General features: G+C 38.9%; 1 protein-coding gene across 2 annotated transcripts in view; it reads right to left on the bottom strand.

The window, feature by feature from the left end:
- The window catches only part of CELF2 (CUGBP Elav-like family member 2), a 790,463-nt gene that overhangs the window by 688,536 nt on the left and 82,465 nt on the right, over positions 1–19,462 (bottom strand). The window lies entirely within an intron of this gene.

Raw genomic sequence — 19,462 nt, 5'->3', positions numbered from 1 at the left:
TGATTACCTAGAAATGATTAAAAGCATCATCAAAGACACATAACCACAAGGTATCTAACAACCAGTTTCATCAATATATTTAAATTTTGATGCAACCTTTAAAGTCTCGTAGGAGATTTGCTGCAGAAACAGTTACATCAGCTAGTTAAACTATCTTTACCTCCCAAAATGGGATTCACAAGCACAGGGTAGCATGCAAGAAATTGGGTCAAGTAGAAATAAAATTTGATTGGAAAGGGGTTTGATTCATGGGGTTACAGAGAGAATCAGGGAAATGTTCACAAAAAATGAGTTCATCTTGCTCTTGCTGGTTAGAAACTGTGGCTCCTTTATCCTTAACAGAAATATGGGAGGGCATCTTAATAATTATCAAATCTTAGACAAGATATTTTCTTGATTTTCAAAAGGACTTGAAGATGGTTTTAGAGAATTAGTCTCTGAAATGCTCATGGCAGGTGTTGCCAACATTCTGTCTCCATCTCAATCTTTCTTGTTGAAGGAAGCCTCATGTGACTAAAATATCCATTTGCCTGAATGCGGGGGGAGACAGAGTGGTCTTTTTCTGTGACTTGTGTTATTGTGTCAGCTTTTCTGAGTACTATTGACACAATTTCCACCCCTGCCAAAGTCTTCTCATCATCTCTCATCTTGACTGTCATCTCCTATTTGCAATGGTCAATCCAAATTCCAGCACTCCGGGCTTCTCCATCAAGGTAACTTCTTGACAGGAAATGAATCAAAATTGGCATTATTTCCAACTTAGCTTTCAAAGATTGCTCCTTTACTCAGATGATTGGCTACTTCTAGAAATGTTTTAAATACACAAATTACAATTAAAGATTATACCTAAACTGATGTCTGGGGAGCAACTACTAGCAAATTGAATGAATAGAGCCACAGCCTTTGTTCAGTGTGTGCACGCGACCCATGTGTTAGCCTGTGAATACCACGTAACAATCGTTATGTGCACGGACTGACATTTTATCCTAGTCAGGAAATTTAAAATATGTGCAATTCACCAACATTTAAAAACTAAAATCACATTATCTCTGACATATAGGCAGTAATGACCACACTAAGCTGTGAGGACCAACACAGATCTGTCACTGTGGCAGTGCAATGGTGACCCGAAAAATCCATTTCTCTGAAATTAGAACCTTCCCGTGGACATTAGAACAAGAAAGAGAAATTTATAAATGGAAATTAGTCCCTACCACTCGTGCTATATTTTCAGAGTTCTATTGTCTTCGATAGGGTTCATGCAGTCACAATGAGATCAATTCACCATTGATTCAATCATACAGTAAATATTTACCAATCTGCTGGAATGCCCTTTGTTAAGCCATTCCCATTGCCTTGTCTCTGACTCTCAGGAGACAGAATTGCTAAGAGGAAAAAGCTTGTAACTGGGAAATACAATAATCTAGATTCTATTTTCTTGCAGGTGCTATGATCTGTGTCATATATTAATTCATTAAAATCAGAGTTCTAGAACCAGCATGGTTGAGATTAACAAAGACATTAAATAAACTAATCCTTGCAAAGTGCACAAATAAATCTGGAAGATGAAGAGACTACTTCTCCCTCTCTCCTTTCCTCTGTATAAAGTGGTCCCCATATTGATGGATCCAAGAGTGATTGTAAGCTTCTCAAATGGCTTGACTTTGTCAACTCTTACTCTCATTTTAAAGTTTATATGAAAATACATTTTGTGATGCAGTATTTTAAAGGAAAATATTTAAGTATATTCTCCTTGTGTGGCACCTATTATCACTGTGTAGCAGAACATAAAGTTTGGAAGTCCTGTTTGATGTGTTCTTAAATTCCGAGCTGTCAATCCATATCTCACATTTTTGTCCTACAAGGTCAGACAATTAAGTTTGCGAACTCATCCTAGAAAAAGTGCTACATACCTCACTGCTGAATATCACTATAGTCACCTTCAAAGTACTCCCCTTGGGAAGCTATGCACTGTTGCCAGCACCTAGTCCACCCTTCAAAGCAATTTTGGAACTCTTTTTCTGGAATGGCCATCAGAGCTGTCGTCATATTACCCTTGATGTCCTGAATGTCATCAAAATGTCTTCTTTTCAATGTTTCCTTTATCTTTGGGTGAAGAAAGACACCATTGGGGGCCAGATCAGATGAGTAGGGAAGGTGTTCCAATAGTTATTTGTCTACTGGCTAAAAACTCCCTCACAGACAGTGTGTGTGAGCTGGTGCATTGTCATGATCCAAGAGCCATGAATTGTTGTCAAAAAGTTCAGGCCATCTAACTTGTTCATGCAGCCCTTTCAGCACTTCCACATAGTAAAGTTGGTTAACTGTTTATACAGTTGGTACAAATTCATAATGAATAATCCCTCTGATATCAGAAAAGTTTAGCAACATCACAGCAACAAGTTCTAGAACTTAATTGCCTGACATCGTATGTTTCCGTAATTCAAATCTCTTTTCTCCCCGTCTGTATTCTACTTATAAGCTATTCCATCAACACCTCAATGTGTTTTGCACATAATCTTTTTTTTTTTTACTCTGCAGCTCCCACTCAAAAACAATTTTAATTTTTCAGATATTTGGAACCTTTATGTATTCTGCAGTAGCAGAAGTTAATGTTTCCCAGAAGCGATTAAAAAATCCTCAGTGTATTCTGAAGGGAACAACATGGCACCAAAAGATGAACACTGTTATTCTGGGGCAGTATGGCCTCATTTAGAGCCTGCCTATGTTTACCCTCTCTTAAAGATGTCACCTTTGCAAGGTGGGGGTGAAGAGTTTATTCTAGATTATATGTTTTCTTTTTGTTCTAATCCCAAAGCTATGCAATAGTCTAAGTTTAAGGTCCAAATTTAAGAACAGAGGTCCTAAGGCCAATAACAAATGCAACACAATGAAAAACCCATCCTAGGTAACCACCTGACAACCTATACTGAGCCTTGAGGATCTACTCAGACTAAGCCACAGTGTGCCTTCCATTTCCTCTTTACCTTAGAGCCTCCATCCCATGGAGAATGATACAAAGAACATGAGTAAAACAGCTCTTACATATATGTTTCTTCATAAGTTTACATCACACATTTTCAGTCTTCTTGAACCCCAGATCCCATGTCCATAACACTCCCTGAAGCATTTTGATGGGACAGATATCCAGTTTGAAATTCCAAGATATCAGTACTTAGAAGAACTGTGTTACCCTATTACGGCACTTATCTTTTCTTTCACACATTTGTTTCTTCGATCATTTATTAAACAAAAACGTATGTTCTACTATGTGTAGAGAACCCCAGGCATTTTGAAGTTTTCAAAAGTAGAAAATAGAGAAGTAGAAAATAGACTTCCTATGTCCTAGACATGGAGATTACAATGTCATTGACAAGCCAAGACACATATAAGATAAATAGCTAATGGTTGTAAAAGTTATTAACCTTTAACAATATATAAAAATCCCGAGTATTAGAGTGATCAATGTAAAAAAAATTAGTTTTAGCTTTTATGGGAAGAATTAATATAAAGATTTGAATGCCTAAAGAGGATCTGGACCCATAGGAGGACCAAATAAATATATGAAACAGGAGCAATTTAAAACCACCTAGTGAAAAGTGCAATTGCAATGAAAGAATATCCAGAGAATCATATCTGGTTAAGACAATTCTATTTTGTGGTTTGAGTGTGTGCATATGGTGTCTTGCCTACGATGTAAATCAATAATCCACTTGAAATAGTTTTGCAGGGCAAACCCTAGATATTTCTTTATATTAGATTATTTCTCTTATGTATGAAAATTGAAGATCTCAAGAAAAATGATAAATTGATTTGTTGATAATAATTGAAGGCAAATTTCACAGCAAGAACAACACAGAGGTTTACTCCCACTGACAATACCTCCAGCTGTTCTCCACTAAGGAAAGAATCACACACGATGTGGAGGTCGGCGACTAGATCTAGCCCAGTCTAGATAGTCTTCTGTGTGTCCTGTGACAGTCCCATCATTCACTTACGGCCGAAGGTGGTTTGCTTCTTGCTCCAGGCCCCTATTTTAGCTTTCGTTTATTCATTTGCTCAAAGTCCACTATTCTGCCTGAGTTTCTCTGTGATCTCAGACCTCTCCTTTGATGGCTGCTTTGTCCTTGTGTGATTCCTTCTTGCTGTGGTAATGGGAATGGATTTGTAAACCTCCTTGGGGAGAGAATAGCTTTTTCCTTTTTGGTTTCTAAAATGAAAATGGATCTCTTACTCACATATGCAACACTATATTTCCTGTACAACACAATTAAGCATCCCCATGGCAAGAGGAACTCCAGTGTGAGTTTGTTTTATGTAGGTTATGTGGGGTAATGAAGCATCCATTGCATAAATAACTGTTAAGTGGATGGGGAAGGAGAGAAAGAATCAGAGTGGATAGAATTGGGTGAGACAGAGAAAGCATCCTGAAGGAGATGAATTTTATGGCAAGTTTGATAGTTTGGTGGAGAGGTGGTCAGTGGATGCTCCAGATAAGGGAACTAGCATGTGCAAAGGCACAATGATGGGAATATGCAAGTGAACCCAGGAAAATTAAGACAATTGCACACAAGTAGAGTACTACTGTGGCACTATCAAGTTTTCCTTGTGAGTTAATGTCAGCCCATAGCATAACCACATAATGACTGCTGGCATTTAGCAAGCACTTCCTGGGAGAAAAACCACTGGGCTAAATGTGTTATATGTATGAGTTCATTTAACTTTCACAACTCTTTGGCAGACACTATTTTTATTTACACCATACCGATGAGGAACCAAGGTCCACGGTGTTTCAACATTTTGTTCTTGAGGTCACGCATTTATAAATAGCAGACACAAGACACAGCCCCAGGTACTTTGACTCAAGTGAGACCACATGCTTGTTTTAAAGACACATCTTCTCCTGTACCTAGCCACAGTGGAAGTCATAGCCAATAGTACACTGACTGGCCAGTTCAGAGGACCGGGACGTTGAGTTTTTCTTTCGTGAGTATATAAAATATCAAAACATGGGCCTGGAAAAGCAAATCCTCGTGCTCAATCATGCTTCTTGCTAGAGAAAAGAACCTAAAAGGAAACTAAACTTAAAAAAAATAATAATCTGGTCAGTGGCTTGTGCCCTGTTAACTACAAACTCCAGAGAAGGGCAGTGGGTAGGAAACTTTCAGTTAGCCACCCCCAGTTATCCGGTCCTTCCATGCCCTTTAACTTCTCTCAGAGCATGCAGCCCCTGAATTGGTCTCTGTCCCTCTGTAGGGATGACACAAAACTCTTGGAGTTCTGGGCATGTGAGAAACAGGAAAACTCTGAGGTAAAGGCCCAGCCAGATAAAGAGGCAGTTGAATGCCGGATGCCTGTAAATTCTGTACTTTGCATTTTTGTAAAGGATTCAAAATGCAGAACCTTTTCTACGAGTCCATGAGACTGATAAAATGTCCACTTTGATTTGATTTAAAATCACTTTGATATGATTTACTCCTCCAGATCTGGAGATAATGGCTGTTCATGACTCTTGACCTCGCCAGGGGCCACAGCACTTGTTTGATGCTATCTTGAAAAATGTTTTCTGAGTCACTAATTTTGACGTAGAGTGCTCAGCACTCCCACCACAATCCATTCATCCATTTTCATTTCCCCCCCTTATTTATATAACTGAAAAAAAATGAATGTCTTCTCCTTTGAAAGGTTTCCACCTTTTATAGTCTATTCTGTACTAAACCTGTTTTAATTGGATGCGTTGTCTAAAAAATTAACCACATGACCTTAGTAGCCAGAGGAAAAGTAGGCTTTCAATTCTTGGAAGAGACTGTAGCTATTTGATGTTTGGTCAGACACAGATATCATAGAGTGAGAGAGCATTCCTTCTGCATGGTGGTAGAATGGATCCTGCATTGGGGGAAAAAAATCCCGACATGGTGTATAAAACACATTTAACAAAAGAAAAACCTGTCTGGACCAGATGTTTTGTGAATGAAAATTTCTTTACATTCCCACAAGGATGAATTTCCAACATAAAGAGAATTTTGTCAGTACTTTAATCTATATGAAACACCAATTAACCAGGACCAACAACTTTTATTAATAAAGCAACACACGAAGAAAAGTATAATCTAAATATATAGCATAGATTTGTTAGGATTTCTTCCATGATTTGGACTTTTCTATAATACACCAGGCTTTTTATATATTCTTGTTTACTTAGTGTCTAGTGTCCATCAAGAATCACTTAATGTGTTATGTGTATCTTGTGTTTATTTATTCATGTTTTTGTTGTCATCATTGGGAGCAACTGGCTCAGTGAAACACTCTGCCTGGCATGGCGATCAATTGTGCGTCTACTTATTCTTCCACTGTTAAAGCAATTTTTTTTAAGTTATTAAATGCACTTAGCATTTCTAATAAGAACAACAAAATCAAAAGCTATTCACTTCAGATAAAGCATGAACATGCACACTGCCAGCTCCTCATTTTTAGGTTGTGTGTAGATGTTATTCTTCACACACACAAGAAAACTTGTTTGAGCTAAAACAGCTTTCTTTCCTATTTCCCACGATTTTCATGAGAGATGTCATAATTTTCCTGATGAAACTGAACTCTTGGTGGATACTTTTGAGTCCCTGATTTAGTCTTTGTTGTCACCTCACTGCTAATAATCAGTAACAAAGTCTGTTGGTTGATCACAGCGTCTTTGTTCAACTATTTATTCTCCACTTCTCTCCTTACGTCTGGAGCAGGCCTGTGTCTCGTCCTGCCTAGCCCTGACCACACCACTAACAGGGCTTCATGTCTGTCTCACACACCCCTTCTTGTACCTTGTCGTCAGTCAGTCCTACACTGCCGACTCCACAGCGTTATCTGTCCCAGTGCCTTCCAGAGGCGCCTAATGTCTGTGGATTATAAGTATGTCCTGGGAATTCAAAGCCCTTCACCGTGTAATCTTTCTTTCCCATTATTTCTGTACAAACACCGTTTGAGAAAGTTGGTTCTATAAATTATGTCTTCTGAATATCTGTTTCCAAATTTGTACTCAACCTATTTTTTTAACCTTGCAATTTCTCTTTTAAATACAAACTCTCTCTGAGGTTCTCTTTGACCATATTGAATGTTTTCTATTCTGAACATGCAGAGCAATTTTTCAAATAATCTGAGTAATACTTCTATTGGGCATATAATATGTATTGGCTTTTATAAAATATTACATATGTTTTAAAAATATATAAACTAAAATTCTGGGAAGCAGGGACATTGTCTTATATTTCTTTGTATCACCTGTGACATTAAAAACATCACCCTAACTATGCAAAGAGCCCAATAAATACTTTGCTTGACTATTTTTAATCATGTGAAATCTAAAATACTTGGTTAATGAGAATATTCTATACCTTGTTTAATCTGAGCTTTATTTACAGATTTAAATTTATATTATAGATGTTATCTACATACCATAGGATACTTGTATATTTTATTTACAATCAATATATAATCAATAAAATCAATAAAAAATGCAAGTGTGTGTATCATGATCTATTTTCTGCTCTTATTTCATTGGACTTTCGATTCTTTGATAAAGAGAATTCTGAATCTCTTTGGTACAGATTATTTCCCCAAAAAGAATATGTAAGTCTATACAACCCCTGATCACTCATGGAATTATAAGGTAATGCAAACAAGGCATAAGATCACTGCCAAGAACCTTAAAATTAAGTCATAACACTTAATCTAGTGACATCCAGAAAGAACAAGGGACCTCAATAGACATTAAACTGCCCTTAATGACAAAAAATGAATTTCCAGATTCCCTTTTTATCTAATTTAAGCCTTGCAAATAGGAATTCTTAAAAGATCCATTCTACAGAGAAATTGGAAACATCTCCCTTTCAAGAGTTGCTCCTTATGGCAGCCACACCCAAGATCTTCCAACATCCCACTCCATCATGCTCCCCACATCCTTCTCCTCCTGACTGCTGTCATTTACAGGTCTCATTGTCACTCTCTTCACTCACTGAAGACCTGACCCTCTGCCTTCTCCTCCATTCCCACTCCCATTTCCTTCTGAGGAATGATAGAATTCTGTCATTTTCTGGATCTCATTTCTAATTTTTTTTCTCTCTGCCTCACCTCTTGACTCATACCCATGGTCACCCCAGCAGAACAATACTGAACTTCCTCGCAAGGATCTGCTCTCTGATCCAGCCTTATCCTTTCCTATCCCATCCCATCCCATCCCATCCCATCCCATCCCGTCCCGTCCCGTCCCGTCCCGTCCCATCCCGTCCCGTCCTGTCCCATCCCATCTCATTCCCTCCTACCTGCATCCTGACTGCAACATAACCTTGACCTCACTGAGAACTAAAGATCCCACCACTTCTGCACTGTTTGTCATTGCTCAAATGCCTTCACTTTCTTCATAACTCCATTTATAACCTGTGGTCCACCATTATTTTCACTCCCTGGTACATACTAACTTTACCTCTTTGCCTTGCTCTTGATTCCATGTGGTAAAAGCCAAACTATTTACATGCTTTATGCCAATACTTGAGCTGTTTAGAATGCCTAGATTTTGGAGGAAAAATGCATTATTTGGATAATTGGATTTACATTATTATTATTATTTATTTTTACTGTTAACAGTGAATAATATTTACCAACATTTTCATCAATGTCTTACATGCAGCTTTTTCTTTTATCCCATGCCAACTGAATATGTTTACTTTTTATTCTTGCTATAGTGTATTCTTTAATAATAGATTCAGTAAAGGTCTGTCGGTGGTAAATACTCTGTCTTTGAGAATTTGAACATTTTCTTTTGCTGTCACTAAAAATAATAATAATAATAATAATAATAATAATAATAATAATAAAAAATTCTAGTCAATCTAGGCACAGAATTCTTATTGCCATTTATGTTTTTCCAGTCTTCTGAAACTAGCATGACATTTACTTCTGAAAACATAATTCTGCTGATGAGGATTCTGATGGCAGTGTACCTGTCTGTCTCTTTTAAGTCATCTTTCGTTTCTATCTAGAAGCTCTGAAGATTTTAACATTGTCCTTAGATGTACTTTCATTTAATTACAACTCATTTTGATGTGGGTTTATTTTTATTTGAGCTAGTTAGTATTCAGTTTATTTTCAACTTGTGAAAAACTACTTATCTTTTTTCTTTTTGCAAAAGCTCAGAAGTGTCTAAATGTTTTTCCATCACATCCTGCAGTCTCTTCTTCTTCTGAAACTCCCTTTAGATGTATGTCAAAGCCTCTCGAGCTATCTTCCATGTCTCCTAACTTCTTGTTCATGTTTTTAAAATTTTTATCAATGTTTTGAGTGAATGCTCACTACTCCCTTCCACTTTACTAATTCTCTCCATAACGGTGATAATTTTGTACTTAAGGCATCTTTTGTTTTTAATGCTAGCAATCATATTTTTAATTCACGGATTTTTAAGTGGATCTCTTTCACATCTACCATTTTTTAGTCATTTTTCTTTTACACATTATTACATTTTTTAAATTGATAGTCTTTCCTTTATCTCTTTGAACACCCTAAACACTTGCATAAAATTAATTTCACAAGGAGTGAATTTGTGTTCTAATTGCTGATTTTGTTGCTAACTTTCTTAGATTAAATTTAGGTTGTTAGATTCATTTTTAGTTAAAGTTTTCTGTTTTCTCTGTGTCTCACTTTCTCTTCACTAGTTCCAACTTAGCAGTTGGCTCCACCCTGCTTCTTGGAAGCAAAATTTAGAACCAAGTCTTATGATGGTGTTTCAGTGCTCACCAAACCATCGCTGATCCAGGAGGTTATCTGACTCAGCTTCTGGCCCTCGCACTTTCTCTTCCCCCTGACCACCCCCACAGACCCACTGCTCTATATCATGCAAGACCCCAAACCTGGGATCAAGAGCCCTTTCGTGTTATGATAACTCATTATGGTGGATACCAGATTGGTTTCTCAGTTCTTTTTTCCCTTTTGTCTGGAGAGGTTGTAAAGCTATGAAATGCTTTATAGCTTAGACATGATTTAGATTCTGCCAACTAAAGTACATCCATGTTAGATCTGGAAAGTGCAAGTGAGGTAGAGGTGATCTTCCTGACCCCTGTCTGTCTCTGCTGGGTAGCAGGGCGCTGCTTTCCTGAAACACTTTCTGGTGAACATTCTTTTGGTGTCCAGGGTGTCCTGCTGGCTTAGGATAGCTCCTGAAGCCTCTGAGATTGCAGTGCTGATCCCATCGTGTTCTGGAAGTCATTCCAAGACAGCCACCCAGCCTAGAACTGGCTTCTTCAACCTCCCCATGCTTTGTAAATGCCTGATTATCTGCATTAAATTCCTCTATGCTTCAAGTGTAGAGAGTGCTTTTTGTTTCTTCTGCTGAACCTGGCTGATACATGCAACCCAAACCCCGGCTTGAAAAGTGAGTCTCTAATGAAACATATTTTATACCTTACCCCAACGAACCCAAATTCCCCACCATCAATGCCTGATTCTAGACCGATTGCCAGCAGCACTATTGTTTCAACTGCATTTATTGCCTTCTCCTCTTTCTCAGCTCAGCCAAGTGTGTGTTTTTTTCTTTATTCCTTTTTTTCTAAACCATCACCATACATATTGGCAAAACTTTTTTTCTCGTGATGAGAACTTTTAAGATCTACTCTTTTAACAATCTCAAATATACAAAAGAGTACTATTGACTATAGTCACCGTGCTGTACATTCCATCTCCAGGACTTATTTATTTCATAACTGGAAGTCTGTACCTTTATTCTTTTTATATTTTATTTCTCACTTGTATAGGTCAGAAGAGAAGGAACAATGCTCAAAGCACAACGTCTTTATTAGTAATCCCTTCTTTAAATTGAGTTTGATTTAAATGTATGGCCACAGACTCCAATGGGCACTCACCACTGCCTCTTTTGATTCTATGGCACTTCCGTGGTAAATAGTCTCCAAACAGAGAACTTTAAAACCTCTCTTCTCTTTTCAAGTATTCCCAACTCCTTCTTTCACACTCTTCTTTGTCAGTGAGAAACTAAAAGCCATTGAAACGAAATTGCTTTCTGTTCCCCATTACCAAATCCACAAACTTACCTGCCTGTATGTGAATCTTTTTTCCCTTTTTTCTTAGTAAAGCCCCCAAACAGCACCTCGTCAGATCTGCACTGGATCCCACTCCATCTGGCTTCCTCTAAACCAGGGGTCAGCAAACTTTCATTGTTAGGGCCCAGAGAGTAAACATTTCAGGCTGTGTGGACCATACGTTCCCTATCACAACCACTCAAGGCTTGTCGCAGCACGAAAGCAGCCATACACAGCAAGTAACCACATCGGTGTGGCTGAGTAAAACTTTATTTACAAAAACAGATGTTGGGTTGAACTGTGGGCCCTAGTTTGCTGATCCCTGATCCGGGAACTTGCTTCTTCAGTTATCCTTTCCGTCCCGACTTATCCCTCCCTTCCTCTGGACCCATTGCCTTGCAAGCACATGTAAGAAAATATTAGACTTTTTTTTTTAACACCTTGTCTTCCTGCATCTGTGGTCTCATTTCTCTCCTTTACCTCACAGTCAATGTTTTCAGATGAATTGTTTGCTCTCATTCTCTCCACTGTCTCATCTTCTATTCATTCATCAATCCATTCTATGTGAAAGGGCTCTACTTATAGTGACCTTTCCTTTTATTACTCTACCTTATCACTCTATTTTCTTTATAATACTAACACGCGGTAAATGCTTCATTTGTATGTTTTCTTTTTGTATACCCTTTCCTCATTCCACGAAGTGAAAGTTCCACGAGAGCTAGAACCTGGTCTGCTTTGTTTATCACGTGATCACTGGTTACCCTAATTGCAGATAGTAGGGGTTCCATAAATACCTGTTGCATAAATGCATGAAAGGATACGGTGTGTGGTTTCAGACACTGCAATGTGCTGCTCATATCCTCTTTTCTAGAAGTGATTTCCCCAGATGCTGAGTGTGCTGCCAGCATGGATACCTTCGCTGGTGCCTTTCCTGAAGGGAGCCATGCTGCTCAACGCCATGGCCCTTCTGGGGGAGGCTGCATCCAATGAATAATCAATGTGGATGTTAGTCACCTGAACTCAGGACCATTCTGAACGGTCATCCCAGCCAGAGCTCCCTGTAGAGCCAGCAGAAGTCTCTGGTGAAATTGCCGAAAAGCTCCACTTCTCTCTCTGCCCAATCTTGCTTCTATCTCTTTTCTGCCCTTCCTTTCCCGGGGTATCTATCCCACGTACAGACCAGATAAATCTCCTATAGGCTAATCTCTGTTTTAGAATTAGCTTCTTCAGGGAGCTCAATGGGTGACACTTGCCAAAGTTTCACTGATCTATACAGTAGTCCCCCCATTATCTTCGATGTCGCTTTCCATGGTTTCAACTACCCATGCTCCACCACAGTCTGGAAATATTAAATGGAAAATTCCAGAAATAAACAATTCTTAGATTTTAAATTGTGTACTGATCTGAGTAGTGTGATGAAATCCCGTGGCATCCCGCTCCATTTGGCCCGGGCGTGGGCCACCTGTTTGTCCAGCGTCTCCACACTATGGACACTCCCGCCCATTTGTCACTCAGTAGCTGTCTGCGTTATCAAGTGGATATTGGGGTAGCGTGGTGATCGCATCTAAATCACCCTAATTTTATTCCTAAAACTGTTCTATTTAATTATTAATTATTGTTGTTAATCTCTTACTGTGCCTAATTTATAAATTAAGCTTTATCATTGGTATGCATGCATAAGAAAAGCATACTATCTACAGGCTTTGATATTAACAACAGTTTTAGGCACCCACGGGGGTCTTGGAATATATCCCTGAGAATAAGAGGGGACAACTATAAATGGCAACTTGGGATTCAACTCAATTTCTACTGAATTATAAAGTCAATGCCCTTCCCTGTGTCTGCTTGTTGGAAGTTTTACATAATTCTTTAGTTATAAAATAAACTTTCCCTTATTTTCTTTCTTCAGCTCTTTTTAACATTAGAACTGGCTTGAGAGATAAAGGAAATGTTTATTTTACTCATCAAATCTATTTGCATCTATTATTTAGTTTAGAATAAACATATCTAGAAATTTTACTCTTTCATCTATTATCAAGATAATCTTTCTTAAATGACCACTCTCCTCTTTGTGAGAATGTCCTCGCTGTTCGTAGCAGATGTGGCCGATATTTAAATATACATATTTGTGCATATGTATATTTAAATCTGCATGTCTCTGAAAGCCAAAATGCCATTCATGGTCTTTGACTATAGCTTGTATAATTTGAAGAAACCTAAAAATTTAAGGAAACATATGTAGAAGAGACGCAATCTAAAAGAGTTATTTCCAAGCTAAATCAATTTCCTGGAATGTTTTTTAAAACATCCCAAAATAATAGCCTTGGGATATCTAAAGCCTTTTGAACTCAACATAGAATTCAGCTATAATCTATTTATGAAAAATGATGGGCAAAAATGACCAACCTGAAAGTTTGCAAAATGGTATTGCTTAATCTTCTTTTTCTGAAAGTTAATTTACACTGTCATGGAAGTTCCTTAGAAGGGCTTGGCACAATCATGCGCAATAGAGGCACAATCGTGGGCAGTAGAGACACATTTTTCCTACATTTTTTTCTGTATAAGTGCATGGGAAACCCTGCAAAACCCTCAGGTCCTTGGGCTCCGGCTTGATCACATCTATACAGATTATAGTTCATATTTTCCCTGGGGCCTACTTTTTAAATGATGTCTTATGTGGTTATACCTAGACTCTGAGTTCCTTGAGGGTGGGGACCATGCTGGGCTCTGTTTTGTATCTTCAGGTACTGAATAAATAGTTACATAAATATATGGGTGACTGTGTGTCAGGACACAGTTCTGTGCCGTTTCAAAAGCTGTCTTTTAGATAGCTTCTAAAGTGCAGGAAAAGGAGAAAATGATGCAAAGGTGCACCGTGTTTATTTTCTGCTAAATAAACATAAAGTCAAGTATGGTAACCTTCACTGCCTTATTAATTGCTAACCCTTAATTAAAGGTATCATGCATCATTAAGGACTGAGCCTAAGTAAAGTAAATGCAAAATTAGATAAGCATAGCTATTACCTAATATGAGGCTAATATGGCTCCTTATTTAATGATCACACACCCTGGCTCCCAAGCTGAAGATACATGATATTTGTAACACTACCATACTTGTTAAAAGGAAACCTTGGTGTCCAAAATTCTTCCTTGTGGAGAAATTAATGCACATGCATAAAGTCTTCCAGGGTCTTATATATTCTTGGACCAGAAACAGCAGGAATGACCCAGATAGTCTTCTCATGGGGGCCATTTACACCTCTAGAGCCAGGTCTTGCAGAAGTTAGAATCAGGAGCTGCCTTTCTCTCCAATATGTCTGCTTATGGCTTGACAGAATGAGGGTAATTGGATTACACCATGCATTCTCTTTGGGCAAGCCCCTCTCCCTATTCATTTTCAAGCATTCTTGTTATGTAGGTTCCTCTATGTCTTCCCTTTGCATATGTCTGTCCCTGTAGGTTTATGATCACCGGCCTTAGTGCTTAGCGTTTCAAAACTTTCACCTATTGTTTATTTCACAGTCTCTTGTTACATAACCCAGGGAAGCAGGTTAACATTGTTTTTAACATTTCCTGGAAAAAATGAAGGAAGAAGCAGGCAGAGACTTGTTTAGAACGCCCCAGCCAGTGTCTGGGGACTCTGAGAGCTCAGCTAATAGCCTGGACCTCTTGACTGCACTTATCTCCTCACTCTATCTTCTCTCAAACCTGAGTGAGAAAATAAGTCTCTTTATCAATTATTTCAAGAGCATGGGCTCTGGAGTCAGTCCAATTGTGTTTAAAAAAAAAACGAAGTAAACAAAAAAAACACAATTCTGACTCATTTGTCTGCCTGATCTTGAACAAATTTCTTTATGTCTCTGAGCATGCATTTCTTAGTTTGTATGATGGTGAAAACACAGGCCTCACAGGTTCAGGATGGAATGATGCATACAGCCATCGACCTGGTACCTGCCCATCGCAGGGACTCAGTCAAAGGGATGCTCCTGATTTGTGTATTCATTTGACTAGTTATTTCTTGTGGATATACTTTAAGTGCACCTTCTGTTTGTGTTGGTGGACGTAGGAAGGGCAGACAGATTGGGTAGAGTGTGATCCCCTTTGTGTTTGTGCTTTGGGACTGGACTTATTCTCTCAGAATCTATGTCTCTCTTGGAAGGGGAAAGAGCAAGGAGTAAGGACGAGAGTCAGAACCAGATGAAAGGGGTAAAGGGTGACGGACATGACGGCAAGCACTGGTCTTTACCCTGGGCCATTTTCACATAACCGTAATTCAAATGATTTGCTACAATGAATGATATCTTCACAGGGTGTGATAGGTTGAAATAAAAAGGGGAGAAAATCAATATTGCACACAAAAATCAAGATGATTGATTAGTGTTTTTATAAAAAAATAATTTCTATGTCCAGTGCCAGTGAGAAGACCAGTCTATCCCAGCTTTTCCCGGTGAATATGTTGATGTGTAGCCATTTCTGCTGGTGCGTTTTTTAAGCAGAGCTGCAGGGGATGTCATGTGTTGCAGTAATTGCCATGGAAACCATTGTTGTTGAATGAATAGAGAGGTTTTAAATCCTTGGTAATGAGCCTGAGAAACTAAGTAGGTCTTCAAGTTTAACTTGCTTGGAAGTGGTTCATATTCACAGAGATATTGGAGGCAAAAGGTGGGGGTGGGGGAAGGATGAGAGAGAGAGAAAGATTTTTTAAAATGCAAATAAACTAGCCTAATATCTTGTTACACTTCTACTTGTACTGTTTAATGAAAAAACACCAAAGACGCCTAGCACCAAGCCCCTAGCCTTGAACAACACACTTGTCTGTTGGTCAGAGTGTAATTTTGATACATTTCTACTGAAATCAACACTTTCCATTCACCTCTTGCAAACCTCAACAAGTGAGAATGTTAAATATTTTAAGGCAATTATTAGGTTTATCTGGATTGTGAGATCCTTGAAGGGGAGAGGTGAGCTCTGTCACCTTTGTATGACCCCAAGCTGACAGAATACACATTCTATAGTATGTGCCTTCATAGAATATACAGTCTCAGCATGGGTCTTACATTTGAATGGTGGTCTAAGCCCTGCAGGATCCCACCCAGCCATCAGCAATTTCTTAGGATCTCTCTTCTTCCTTTCGTTTTTTATGCAGTCTGTGATCTTGGCACCTTATCTTTCACCCAAGACCTTTTCAGATTGGGTGCCCTCTAGGTAGGACTGGTGATAACAGCCTTGGAAGAGACAAAGAACTAGGGATCAAAAACCAGAAGGCTAAGCCTTTCTCTCTCCCAACAGCCAAGAAACTCCCTCTCCAGCTCTCCCGCTCATCCAGAGACTCTGGCACACAGACCCAGGTTTCTGGATAGAAGCTACGGACTTCCTTAACATTTATGTACCTAGTGAAAGGGATTGGGGCACGGCACCCCAAAGTTTATGCCACTTTGGCATAAGAACAATTTTGAGCTGAAGGCATTTGAGTTCCTGAAATCCTTTACTGGCATAAAAGCAGAGGCTCCCTGAAAGAACTCAACTGTCATAAATCCCCTTTGGGCAACTCTAATCTCTTCTGGCATCACATCCAGACATTGGCACAAACTATCAGGTCTCCCTCCTACTCTCCTAAGGGGCCACATATCTTTCCAAAAAGCCATTTGCTTTTCCATGAGGGCCTTTCTTCCCCTTCATTCTCCACTAAGTTAAGTATCTAAACACCCCTCTGCCCTCCCTTTGAGTTACTCATCACTGGGTCCTCCCATGTGAATGCACCAAGGACATGCTAATAAACTTGTTTGTTTTTCTCTTTTCATCTGTGCTTTGTCAGTCCACTTTACAGGGACTGGCCAGAGAACCTAGGAAGGAAAAATAAATATTCTTTCCTCCCCTACAATAGTGACTTCATCATTCTCAACAGGATTTAAGAGAGAATAGAGAAGATGGTGAGGAGCAAGGGTTCTAGAAAGAAATCTCTACATTTCTTTCTGTTTGTCTTTGTTACCAGCGTTTAGAAAAAGCATTAGAAAGACTTCCCAAAGGTTCTATGCTGCCAAGAAAAGTAGCTATTGGCCTATGGAGAGTCTGAGAAGGAGAGTCTGGAAGGAACATTATGGCAGTGGAGGGCCAAGATATGAAGCCAATGTCTGGCCAGAAATTAAAGGAAATAAAATAAATGGGAAGGGAAGGAAAGGGAAGAGAAGAGAAAGGAGGGAAAGGAACAATGAGAAATTCATCAATGACAACCTTTCCTTTCAAGTCACCATATTCTGGTATTCCAGAGAAAATACTGCATGGCCTCTAAAGGAATGTTCTGGAGCCCGATGGCCCAGGTGGGGTCTTAGATCTGCCATTACTAGCAGCAAGTTATGTAACTTCTTTATGCTTCAGCTCCCTCAAATGTGAGAGGTGGATAATTACATACACACACAACAGAATTAGTATGAAGATTAAATAAAATGATACATGTAAATTTTTAGAAAAGTGCTGAAATTTAGGACTTTCAATAAAATGTCAGTTAAGGGATTAAATGATAAAATTAAGTGATTCTTCATCTCCCTTTTTATTCTTCTCTGAACTAGAAACTGAGGCTCAGCTGCATGGGACTCAGTTGTACACTGGGGTTCTGCTCCCCTACCCCAAAAGAGGCTTGGGGTGGGGGATGGAGAGAAGAATGGTGTCAGAGTGAGAGAGTATTGTTTTAGTGCTATTTTAGAGCTATTACAGAAGGAACTCTAGCAATTTTAAAATCCTGCCCTGCTAATAACCTCTACATTGGGGGAAATTCCAAAGTGCATTCTAGGCAATGAACAGCAGGTTGATTGGTCATGATGGTAGATTTGATGTCCTCTGGTAAAATGCTGGAATTGGAGCACACAGTCTAGATTTTCTCCACAGAATTTAATCTTGAGATAGCACCACTCTCCAGCCAGTTGAATGAAAGAATGAAATCAAAAAGAAGGTGGGAGCAAGATGGGTGCATCTATAGTGAGATCCTAGGTCACATGACACCTCTCAGTGATATTGTCCTCGTCTGTCTTGACTTAAAATGCTGCTCCTACAACTCTCCCATTTCTGTTTTATTTTTCTCCTCAGCACTTATCGCCATCTGAGATATTCAATTTTTAAATTATTCATCTTGTTGACTGAGCATCATTCTCAGGATTAAAATGTAAATTCCATGAAGAAAGGGACTTTGGTCTGTTTTGTTCATTGCTTTATTATCTCAGCCACTAAAACAGTGCCTGGGATAGAGAAGGCACGCAACACATATTTGTTGAGTGAATGAAGGGAAACAAAGAATATGGAGCAGGTCCGTGTACCTCTCAATGCATAGTAGCCATGCAACTGATAAACCCCAGCCTGACAAAAGTCTTGAATGCTAACTGAAAATATCAGCAAGTCTTCTACAGGAATCGGGTGGTAGTGTATCTGGGAAGGATAGAGAGCAATTAGATCTTGGTGTGTTGGAGAAAGAAGAGGCTGAAAATTTCTTTACAAGTGGAGGAAACAAGAGATAGCCTCAAAGAAGGGTGTGATGGGTGAGAGAACATTATCCCCAATCTCATCAGTACACAAAGGAGTATATGCTGGACTTAAGTTAGGTTCTAGATTCATTTTCTCATGGAAATACTAGGTGGTTAGACTCTCTGTTAGTAATACTCAGTGTGTTCCAGAAGCATACAAAGTATTGTAGCAACGTGGAAACATAAATTCTACATTTCAAACAACAATGTGCCTGTCGGTTTTAGAATGCGTTATATTTTATTTATACATATCTATTGTTCTTCTGGGGAAAGAAAAAGGAAGAGGAGAGCTACACACCTTAGAAAGAATGGATTCAGAATCAATTTCCTTTTCTATAGGCTGCAGATTACTATTCAGTGACAGCTATTCTTGGAAAGTTGACCTGGGTTTTGGGAATCCTGCCCCAAGTCATAATAGACATAAATCAGATTGAGGATTTTATGACATTGAGCTGCATTCAAAATTTTCTCTTTTACTTAGTTAATTGGTTGGTAAGCCAACCTACAGCAGTGTGCGGTTGGCTTTGTAGTATATTTTTTAGAAGTACAGAAAACAGAGACTTCTGAAGTTTTATCAAATGGTATTTTGCATTCAATAATGATTTCAGTGCACATTTTTATCCTCCTAGAGTTTAGAGTTGCTCACCAAAGATCATGGCTAAAGTGGGGAGATCTTAGTCATGTGGGGAGAACCTGGCAGGTAGTAAGTAGAGAGCAGTCCACATCTGAGCAGAGGAACTCATGTGTTGCTCATGCCTCTTATGCCACTGACGTAACTGCTACGCTGCAATTCCCAGGTAGGACATTTAAATGGGTTGGAGATGTATATGGTTTGTAATCAACAAAGGGTTAAGAGAGCCCTTACCGAATAATGCCTTG

Source organism: Rhinolophus sinicus, chromosome 1, assembly GCF_057876585.1.
Source record: "Rhinolophus sinicus isolate RSI-liver-muscle chromosome 1, RSI-T2T, whole genome shotgun sequence".
Lineage (NCBI taxonomy): Eukaryota > Metazoa > Chordata > Mammalia > Chiroptera > Rhinolophidae > Rhinolophus > Rhinolophus sinicus.
This window is presented reverse-complemented; position numbering and strand designations above follow the sequence as displayed.